The sequence below is a fragment of the Pteropus medius genome, unplaced genomic scaffold, assembly GCF_902729225.1.
Source record: "Pteropus medius unplaced genomic scaffold, Ma_sr-lr_union100, whole genome shotgun sequence".
Classification (NCBI taxonomy): Eukaryota; Metazoa; Chordata; class Mammalia; order Chiroptera; family Pteropodidae; genus Pteropus; species Pteropus medius.
The window spans coordinates 4,381,293-4,392,702 of NW_024356335.1; positions in this window are offsets into that span (position 1 = coordinate 4,381,293).

The following is an 11,410-nucleotide window of genomic DNA, read 5'->3' on the forward strand; positions in this document are numbered from 1 at the left end:
AAACCTGCCCAATTAGGGGCCCCTCAGCATCGCCTCATGGCCGAGTCCTCATTAGAACCCTGTTCCAGCCAAGGCCTTCAGGACCAATTAGACAAGTGACAGCGCTGTAAATTAAGTGCTATAGAAATTCCTTCCTAGGAAGAAAGCAGGACCAGACAAAAATTCTCCTTATGGGGCCCTCTTAAGGCTAGAAGAATTTGCAAACATCACCGAGGATTCCAAAAAATCACACTCGAAAACTCATGGCTGCAGGTGTTGAAAGACCTGGATATGAAGCCTAAACGGTCCTCTGTTCTTCTAGGCTTGGTACCTCTCTGGGCCTTGAATTTCTAGTTGTAAAATGAGGCTAGTAAGACTGGACTTGCTTTACCTGACCAAAGAAAGGAAATATTTCAGAACGAAAAGGGTGTTGGTAAGGTCCAAGGTATTAAACGGCTCAAACAAGTCAATAAAGATAAGGCCAGAAAGTGGATAATTACTGAAATTGGCATTTTAGATGATATCGGTTGCCTTAGCAAGAACAATTTCGGTGGAGTAGTGAAGGACAAAAGTGAGCCTGCAGAGGGTTTAGGAACGAAAGGAGGAAGTAGAGAAAGTAATAAACATTATTGAGAAGCTAAACACAACCAGTGGGTTTGAGTGCAAATTGGTAAAACCTAACTGGAGGGTAATTTGACCTTAAAGTATCCCTCTTCTTTAATCTAGAAATCCCACTTCTGGGAATTTTTCCTGAGTCAACAATTATAGATTTGGACAGAAGTGAGCCCCAAGAATATTCAGCAGCGCATCATTTAAAACTGTTACTATGATGATAGTGACTGATCCTGCTGTCAGCCTAAATTTCCAAGCAAAGTTATGGTACACATCAGGTGTTCACTAAATATTTGAAAAAGAATGGATAATAGGCCTTCGGTTGTGTATTTCTGACATGGTATAGAATCTCAGGTGGCCATCAACACTGCTGTTCTATAGATATTTAAGGGTGGCAAAATGTTTGCAGCATATTGAAGTTTTTATTAAATGCAATTTACATACAGCAGATCCTGTTTTTAACAGGATCTGCTGTATGTTTTTAACAATATATGTTTCTAACAAAACCCAGAAGAATAGATCCAAAATATTGATAGTGGTTACCTCTGGATAATTTAAGTTTTATTTTTCTCTCTTTGTAGTGTATGAGTTTTATGTGGCTTACATGTGAAAAGAAAGGAGTGAATGAATGAATGAACAGACGAACAGATGAGTGCTTAGCTGTGCTGGAGGGAATATTATTCCTCAGTGGGGTGAGACAATTGGGGAAACATTTCCAGAGTGGGAAAGTCTTGAGCCTGCACACATGCCAGGGAGGTGGAGTCTGAAAGGGAAAGTAGGGCTCACCAAAGGAGGAAAAAGGGGAGGAGTCCCAGGGCAGCAAGGGGCCCTGCCATGTTTCTCCAGCCCTCATTCTCCCATCATGAAACAACAGGCCCTCTGGCCCATTCCAGGTTACCCTGACAGCAATTCAAACTCCCCTACCTCCCTTCCACCTGGGAGGCTCCTCTTTGTCTTCCTGACCTTCAGGCCTCCTTGGAAGTGTTACTTCCTCAGGGGACCAGATCCCAAGCCCCTGTAGTTGGCTCTCAGGGGACAGAGTTACTCTTTTTTGAAGCATTTTTCAAAATTGTAATTAAGTAACAAGGTCATGATGCCTGTTTTTGCCCCAGTGGGTCAGCTCCACCAACCGGGGGACCACAACTGTCCCCAGAGCCCAGCACTGTGCCTGGCACACAATAAGAACTAATTGAATGAACATCTAGCCTCTGTAAGTTCAGTTTCCTGCCTTACAGGCAGGGCAGAGCCCCTTTTCAACCTCAACTGGGCCTCACCCTGCCCATCAGGCCATTTCCAGGAAGCCTTCTGCTTCCTACCTCTACTTCTCACTGCACAAGAAGTTCAGTGTGTGTTCAGAAAATATTCAGTTACATTTGAGGAGGCTCTTGCAAGAGTCAAACAGAAGGCATCCCCATTTTTTTTCAGCCTTGTCTTTTTTAATTTTATTTTTCAGTTGTGGTTGACATCTAATATTATATTAGTTTCGGGCATACAGAATAGTGGTTAGACATTTATGTAACTTACAAGCAATCCTTCCATAAATCTAGTATCCACCTGGCATCATACATAGTTGTTACAATATTATTGACTATATTCCCTAGACAGCATCCTTATTTTAAAGCCCTAGTAGCAATTTATGAACATTCAGTTCTATTTAGTGACTCAACTTTTGAATGTTTATCCCCCCAAAGATGAAACAACTAATTGTAATATAATAACACCTTCTAGTGTTACTATATTCTCACCATGTGCTAAGTACTTTGCATGAATCCCCACAACATCCTGATAGGTTAAGTATTATTGTGACCACATTTTACAGATATAGGAAAGAAAGAAGACTCAGAGACCTTTAGTTTCTTGCCCAAGTTTGTGCATAGCTGGTGAGTGGTAGAAGTTAGATTAAAATCTAGAACTGCCTGATTCAAAAGCTCATGCTCCTTTAAATCGCTCTGTGCCTCAATTTTGTCTGCAAAATTGGGATGCTGAGGCCTATCTCATCGGATTGAAATATGACCGAATGAATTAGCACTTGGAGCGCGAGCACACAAAGCAGCATCGAGTATGTTATCAGTACCTACTACTTCTTAATTATTAACATTATTACTATCACCAAGCCATAGGGGATCAGGGACATCACACAAGGGAGACTGGGCCTTGGAAGATGGGAAAGATTGGTTCAGAGTACCACCAGACCACAGGATAGTTTCTACACACACACACGCCGTATCACACACACACACACACACACACACACACAGGCATCCAAATAAGTGCTGCCTTCCCCCAAGCTGCCACCAATTATGAGCCAGGTACCGTGCTAGGTTCTGGAGACTGCGATGGTTTCCGCCCTCAACGAGTTTACAGCTGCACAATACCCTGTGAGTCAGCTCTGGGTGATGGACAAGGAAGTGGGGTCAGCAGAGGGCCTTTGTGCAGTTGGGAGTCAGGGTGAAAGAGGGGAGGGCTTCCAGGCTGAGGTCTGAAGAGAGAGAAGTCAGCTTGGCAAGGACAACTTAAAGGTAGAGATAGAAGTGGGAAGAGGGGGAGAGTGTTCCAGGTAGAAGAAACAGCACCACGAAGTCCCCAAGGCGAGAGACAATCTGGTGCCTTGATGCGTCAGGAGGACAGGGCCAGATCAAACAGGTACTAAGGGGACAAGGAGTTTGGACTTTATCACCGGGGCACCAGGAAACCATTGATGGGCTTTCCGTTAGGGAGTGACTTAATCGGATTTGCGTCTTTTAAGATGCCTGGCTGCCGAGTGGAGAGTGAGCTGTAACGAACCAGATGTCCTCAGCCCAGGAGAACGCCACTACACTCATCATCTCTCTGGTGGGCTCTGGGATTTCCCGGGTCATCTTTTAAGAGCCACTTACTTACTCAAGAAGAATTCCAGAACTATTTAAAGTAAAGGCAGTATCCGTGAAATAATAGGCGCTTAGAAGAGAGAATCCCAAGCAGTTCTGGGCAGTAGGCGTTACCTCAAAGTCAGCAGGCACACTCCCCAGCTCAGCCCTGGGATGCCCTTACCAGCCATTCATTCATTCACTCATTCATTCATTCATGCACCCAACGAATGATTATCTCGCACCTCCCTTGGGTCAGACACTGTGCTTGGGAGCAGGCGACGCCACCAAGCAATCTTGCTTTCTTGGAATTTACACTCCGAGCTTTGACGCACACACATAATTACAGGGTGAAAAGAGCTTGGAAGTTGCTTGGTCTTTACGATGAGGACATGGTCACCACTGGGGAGGTGGCGAGCGGAGTGGAAAGGAAGCAGTGTCGAACCCAACCTCATGCCTCACCCATGGAAAGGCACAAATAACTGTTTCATTCAACAAATATTAATTGAATGCCTACAATGAGCCAAGGACCGGAACAGAAACAAAGCATGGAAAGGGAACACTCTAGGAAAACGTATCATTTGAGAGGTGAACGCGGTCCCTCCAGGCCCCAAGATTCCCTGCCTGCTCCGCCCTCTCTCTGCCCCTCAGCTTCTGCCTCGGCTGGGCTCAGGCAGTGACCCGCCCCCACCCGGAAAAGCCCCAGCTCAAAGGTGGACTGAAGACAAAGGAGCCTTAATGAACTTTTTAAAACAGCTTTGTCAGAGCTGGAATTGGAGGGGGGGAGGGAGGAAGGGAAGGACAATGGGATGAAGCTCCCACACTCACAAGCCTGGCTGTGGGTCGAACCCCAGCCATGGCCGGCCACCCATCCACCCAGGATTAAGCAAAGGCAATTTTTCTTAAGACATGCTGCCTATGAGCCTAATAGTCTAGTTAATGATCGTTTATTATGTCACGGAGAGGAGATTGGCGTCTGGCATTAGGGTTTCAAATCTTGGCTCTACTGTGCAGTTGCTGTGCGACCTCGTGCCCTTCCTGTCCCTCTCTGCGCCTCAGTTTCCTCTGCCTGGAACACTTGTCTCCCAGATCTGTGAGGCGTTGGCTTCTTCCTATTTTTTAAGTCTGAGAATGAGTCTTCTTAGACTGAACTTCTCCAAAGACCTGATTGAAAGAGGCCTCCCTTTTAATTCTCCATTGCAACCCTTCTTGGCAGCCTTCTCAACTTAGAATTTACACTCTGAGCATTGAGACTGTATACACAAATACACTCTGGGATTACGCACACACTTTGTTTCCTGCTTTGTGGCATGTGTATTTCCACACTGCCGTGAGCTTGGGACCATTGTCTCCTTGGCCTCAAGTTTGCCCACGCCAGGCCGCTACTCACCCAGGGTAGGTCGTCAGTAAATGCGTATCCTCGAATGAATACACAGAAAGTGGGGTGATAACAATACTCGTCACATCTGGTCCTTGTGACGATTAAGTGCATCTGATATCTGAAAGAGCTTTATAAACAATATCCGTGATTACAGTGCCTGTTCTGCACATGTTCTTTATGTTTGGGGCTGGTGTCACCCTATAGGTGGATAGCGGAGGTAAAGCAAGGGGAAGTTCATGATTCCAAGATGTAAGTGTCACGGCCCTCATTATATGGATAGCGACTGAGGCTCGGAAAGAAAGACTGATTGCCACACAGCTGAGGATGTAGATTTGTCGTTTTTAGGAAGCAAACCAGAACTTAAATATGGAGTGCCCTTCAATCAGTTACCTCGTAAAGTTATACTGTTTTTATTCTGGGGCTACAATTTAACTCAGTGTGATAACAACTTCCGGAACTATCTCTTTAGTCTGAGAGACCTTAACAAATAAAAACATCCTCTGGTCTTCGAAGGGGGACTTGATTTTTAGAATCAAGATTTATTCAGAGACAAAACACAGCATGCACCACATAACGATATTTCAGTCTACCATAGACCACAACGCACTTACCCGTGTCTGCGGTGACATGATGTAAACAAAGCTACTCTAAAAATATAGCACATATAATTATGCACAGTACATAAGACTTGATAGTGATAACAAACAACTGTGTTATGGGTTTATGTATTTACTATACTGTACTTTTAATCATGATTTTAGGATGTAGTCTTTCTACTTATAAAAACAAAGGTTTGCTGTAAATCAGTATGCTACGTTACGCCCGCAGCCACACACATCTCCTGTTTACGGCTGCTGATTGCGTCATTTTCTTTTGTGCTTGATGTAATCACATGTCGTTTTATTAATTTCGTGTAGCCTTGGAGTCCAGGGTTTCTAAAATCTATAGTAGCGGACAGTCGTGTCCTAGGCCTTCATTCACATTCACTCACCACTCACTCACTGACACACCCAGAGCCACTTCCAGTCCTGCAAGCCCCATTCATGGTAAGGGCCCTCCCTAGACAATATAGGTGTACCGTTTTTTATCTTTTATACCATATTTTTATTGTACTTTTTCTATGTTTAGAAATGGTTAGATATGTAAATACTTGCCATTGTGTTATAATTACCTGCAGTAGTCAGTATAGTAACATGCTATACAGGTTCGTAGCCCAGAAGCAACAAGCCGTATACACGGCCTAGGCAGGCTGCACCATCTGGGTGTGTGTGTGCTCTATGATGTTCGCACAATGACAAAATCGCCTCACGATGCATTTCTCAGAACGTATCCCTCTCATTATGCAGCACATGATTGTAAATGATGATGTCGGAACTTAGCAGGGTGATCTCTTTTGATTCATAAAATGAGTTGTAAACATGACTTTTGTTCCAGTTGATGTGGAAGACTAAACCTGTAAGAACGCCCAATAAATTTCCTGGAATTGAAGAATAATGAGAGAAGCCAGGTTCCACACCCTTATTAAGACATAGATAAAGCACAGCCAGATGCAAAAGGCAACATGTATGATTCCATTTATATGAAATGTCCAGGAAAGGCAAATTTATAGAGACAAAAAGTAGATTAGTGGTTGCCTGGGGCTGGGGGTGGGACTGCCATGAGGTTTCTTTTGGAGGTGATGAAAATGTTCTAAAATCAAATTTTGGCAATGATTGTATAGCTTTATAAATTTACTAACAACCATTGAATTGTATGCTTAAAATGAGTAAAATATATGGCATGTAAATTACACCTCGATGAAAAGAATATATATAAAAAAGAGAGAGAGAGAGGAATTGTCTGAGTAAAATAATATAAAGAGTGTTGATACTGGAATCATCACAGATATCAATTCAACCTCATAGCAAGTACAGAAATAGACTTAAATATATGTTTTAACGTTTGTCAAAGGAGAGTGGATACTTCAGTTGTTCAGTAAATAGTGTTGCCCTCACATCCTTGCAAGCACACATACTCTCCTAGTCTGTGAGATCTGAATAAAGAGCATATCGTTTTCATTTTTGTAACCCTAAGGCCTAGCTCAGCGCCTGGCAACATATAATATCCATTCCGTCAAAGGCTGAGCTGTCAATTCCTTAAAATTTTCAAGGTCTCAAAAGCAAAGAAATTCTCATCTGTCAAAGAGAGAAACTCCTCGAAAATACTCTCCCAAACCAACTCTACCTTGTATTTAAAATGTATGTCCATTCTACTTAGAAACCCAACTTGAGATATACTTCATATATCATACAATTCAGCTGTTTAAAGTATATAATTCATTGGTTTTCAGTTTATTCGCAGAATTGTGCAAACATCACCGCAATCAACTTTAGAATATTTTCATCACCCAGAAAAGAAATCTCATCTCACCCATTTTTTCTTACTGACCCAGCTTAAACGTCGCCTTCTCTGATTTCTGCCAGTAGATTTATTTGTTCTGTTTTCTCTGTTCCTATTGAATTTTGTCCATATCTATACAGTTTTTGGCATGGACTATGATCTCTCTCAGGACACAGGTATGTCTTCATCAGCTTTGAATTTTGTATGCCCGATGTAGAAATATCTAGACCCTGTCACAGCCCACAAGTCTCATAGGAAGGGGGGCCTCCAACACTCTCCGATCTCATCTCCCATCTGTTACCCCATTCTAACAACTTGACCTCCTTGCTTCTCCTAAAACATGCTCCTGCCTGAGGGCTTTGACCTTCTTGTTTCTCTGTCTAGAATGTTCCTGATGGTCGCAACACCTCCCCACTTCCTTGCGGTCTCTGCGCAAATGCCATCTTATTAGGGAGGACTTAATTTATCTGCATTTTGTTCAAAGAACTTATCATAATTATTGCTGTCTGAAATGTATTAGATACTCAATAAATGCTGACTGATTGAATGAATATGGCTGAATGTCAGCAAATTTTCTTCTTAATAGGTCAATTTCAGTATTTCTTGTCAACATTATGAATTGCAGCACCGGTTCTATTTAAAAAAGTGATATATAAACAGTTATTAGAGTACAATTAAACCTTATGAATCTCAAAGTTATTCAATGAGAGATCGCTCATGTTCCACCCATTCTTATATTTGCTATCATTTTTAACTGAAGCTTTTGCATAAGACTTAATACATATCAAATTAAAAATAAAACTGTTTTGGATCAACTGGCCAATCATTTGGGAAGAAAAGTCTAATTATATCCCTGTCTCACATCATACTCCAGAATGAATTCAGGTAGGTTATAACTTATAAGGTTAAAAAGGAAGATACACCAACATTAGAAGAACACACAGGTGATTATTTACATCATCTTGGAATGGAGGAGTTCTCTCTAAGCATCACCAAAGGCAAGAAAAATAAAAATCAAGATCCTTGACTACATAAACATAAAATACTTTAGTGAGTCTCCCCCAAAATTAAAATATCACTAAAAAGACAATGAGAAGCAAATAACAATCTAGAGAAAAATATTTTGCAATAAATAAGAGAGAAGGCTTATATGCTTAATATATAAAATACACTTATAAACCAACAGAGAAAACTATCTCAATAGGAAATCGAACAAATTGACACAAATGGGAAATTTACAAAAGAATCGATAACATCAGTCGAGAAGCATACAAAAAAAACCCCCAAAACCCGTTTTATCTCATTAGTACTACCTACTCTGAGATAAAAATTTCCACTCACCAAGTTGGAAGTTCTGAGAACTGGGCAGGGTTCAGTGAAATACACAAAAACACTACAGGAGAAATCCTAGACAATGGGCAACATGTTAAAGACTCTTATTACCTTACACACTTTTTCAGAACGATCTTAGTTCTAGGAATCCATTCTAAAAAAATAACCATGTATGTGTGCCAAGATTTTGTTGCTAGGATATTCATCACAACATTGCTTATATCAATGAAATAGTAGGAACATCTTAAACAACCATCGTCGAGGTTTAATTAAATAAATTATAGCACATTTACCCAACAGAAAACAATGCAGCAGTGAAAAATGTCACGAGAGAATATCGAATAGCGTGAAAAGACATTGAAGGAAAATTGTTACTGGGGAAAATTAGATTAAAAACCAATTTTGGGGGAGGGCTCCATAGTGTAGCGGTTAGCACGTCTGCTTTACACGCAAGTCCTGGGTTTGCACCAGGTGGAGCCACGGACCATATCCCAGGTGCCACAGACCATATCCCAGGTGCGCCAGGCCCTGGGTGTGCCAGGTCCCAGGTGCGCAAGGTATCGGGGTCCACCAGGCCCTAGGTGAGCCAGGCCCAGGGTGTGCGCCTCGAGCTTGTGGGAGGAGACGCCCCGCCTTCAGAGATCCAGTTCTTAAGGGGAGATGGCAACATCCGTAATTCAGGAGTGGAAGTTGGGGAGAGAGAGGGAATTAAAGAAGGGAAAAAAAAAAATTTTGTAGTACGATCCCCGTTGTTTTAAACGTACGCGAATATGTTATATGACATAAGGCTTATATTATGCAGCTCATGTAGGTAGGTTATATTAGTAATTGCTGGCTCCTGAGGGTGGGAAACAGTATAATCTTTTTTGCCTTATTTTAATTTTCTAAATTTTAATTAAAATGCTATTATTATAACTTTTTAATGACTAGTAAGGAGCCAGAGCACAGTGTGGGGGCAATGAAAAAGGAACCAAGTGCCTTCTCCGAGGCCTGGCACCCGATTATGACAAAGGTTGTTTCCATCCTAGGGTTTCCTCTGTGCTGAGAAGTGTGGAGGGAAATCTTCCAGGAGATGGTCAGAGGTGATCTCCTGGGGTTCTAGGAGATTGGGAGACAAGTGCTGGTGTGTTCTGGGCTTACCTGGCAATGAGGCTCTGTGTAGAAATCCTCCTGTGTCACATTAAGGCAAAAAGTGATGCAGGAGAGTCGGAAAGACACAGGTTCAAATCCTGACTCTTCTATCCTTTTGAGGCCAGATTTTTTGAGTATGGGTTCTTCATTTAGTTTGATTCTCCCAACTGTAAAATAAGGACATAATATCCCGAAAAGGTCGATGGGAGGGTTCAAAAGGATAATGCTTAGTGAACGCCTCTCATACAGCTAATACTCAATAAATGGTAGCTGTTTATAGCTGTCCTACAGTGCACAGAGATAACAAAACAATACGGTGCTTTGGATGTTTTGGAAACTTCTGGTTTCCAGAGGGAGCCTGGCCTCAGGGTTACAGAACATCCTGAGTCTGTCAACTTTTGGGTGGGGTGGAGGGAGGCATTTGCCTTGCCCCCACCTTGCTTGCAACAGATTCTGGAATGGAGCAGAGTCGCACAGTTGCACTATGACACCTCTGGGAATCCAGGAAGTGAAAAATTTGGAAACTGTAGAGGAAAGGAAAGGTGGGGTCTGATATGTTTGAATGTAAGCAGACATGTGCCAAGCGGGTGCTGTACTTAGGTGAGTTAAGTGATTCTAAATACTGGATGGAGCTCAGGTAACATTTTTTAATGTAACATACTCATAAGGTTCAAAATTCAAAGCGTACAGCAGGGGAAAGAATGAACCATCTCCCCTGTAACCCTAGCCCTCATTTCTCATCACCCCTCCCCAGGGATGGCTGAGTCATCACCTTCATGGGGGTCCGTCTGTGAAGTCCTTGTGCTCTAGATATACAGGCAAACAAGTGAACCTGTATTTTTTTCTACGCCCCCCCCCTTTAATACAAATGGTAATTACTTGGTTTAGGACATTGTTTTTGTTGTCGTTGTTTGTGTGTTTTTACTTACCATAGCTCTGTTTCCATACTTGTTTTGTCGGTTGCAGAGCATTCCAGAAGCCTAAAGGAGTTGTTACCAATCTTTTGCTTTTACAATGTTGCAACAAGTTACCTTAAACAGGTGCCATCTCACAGTTGAGCAATGAATCTGTAGGATACATTCCTATTAGGAGAATTTCTGAGTCAACAGTACTTGTACTTTTGATATATTCTTGTGGCTAAATGCCCTCTAAGGTGGTTGTACCCACTTACCCTGTATGGACCTCTCCTCATACCTCTCCCAGGTAGAGTGTTTCCAAACTTTTAGATCTCATGTTGGAGTTGGAAAAAAATGGTATCTCAAGGGAGTTCTAATTTGTATTTGTTTTATGACGCTCCTCTGGGCCACTCCTCGTTTAGCCCCTTCTTTGCTTTAGGAACCAAACTGACCCAGTACAGCATCATGTCGGAACTCCCTGTTCTGGCTGCTACAAGCAAGGGGTTTTGATTTGCCCTTCTGCTTCCAGAAGCATCCTTTGCTGATACGCCCAGAAACCAGGAGCCAGGGCACCTGTTCTCTCTTCCTGCACACATCCTGTTCCTTCTCCACTGCTCTGGCTATCCAGCCACCTAATCGTTCTGTGGTTTTGGGTTTAGCAGAGTCCCAGTTTCAAGAAAGTTTTCATTTTTGTTTCCCATACTGTTTTTGGATAATTTCTGGGAGTAAAAACAGGGAAAAGAGGACCTTTTTGTCCTCAGATTGAAAATCCTAAAACAGAGAGGCAGGTATTATCACCATCCATTTTACAGATGTCAACACTGAGACTTAAGCTTGTCAAAAAGTGACCCCAC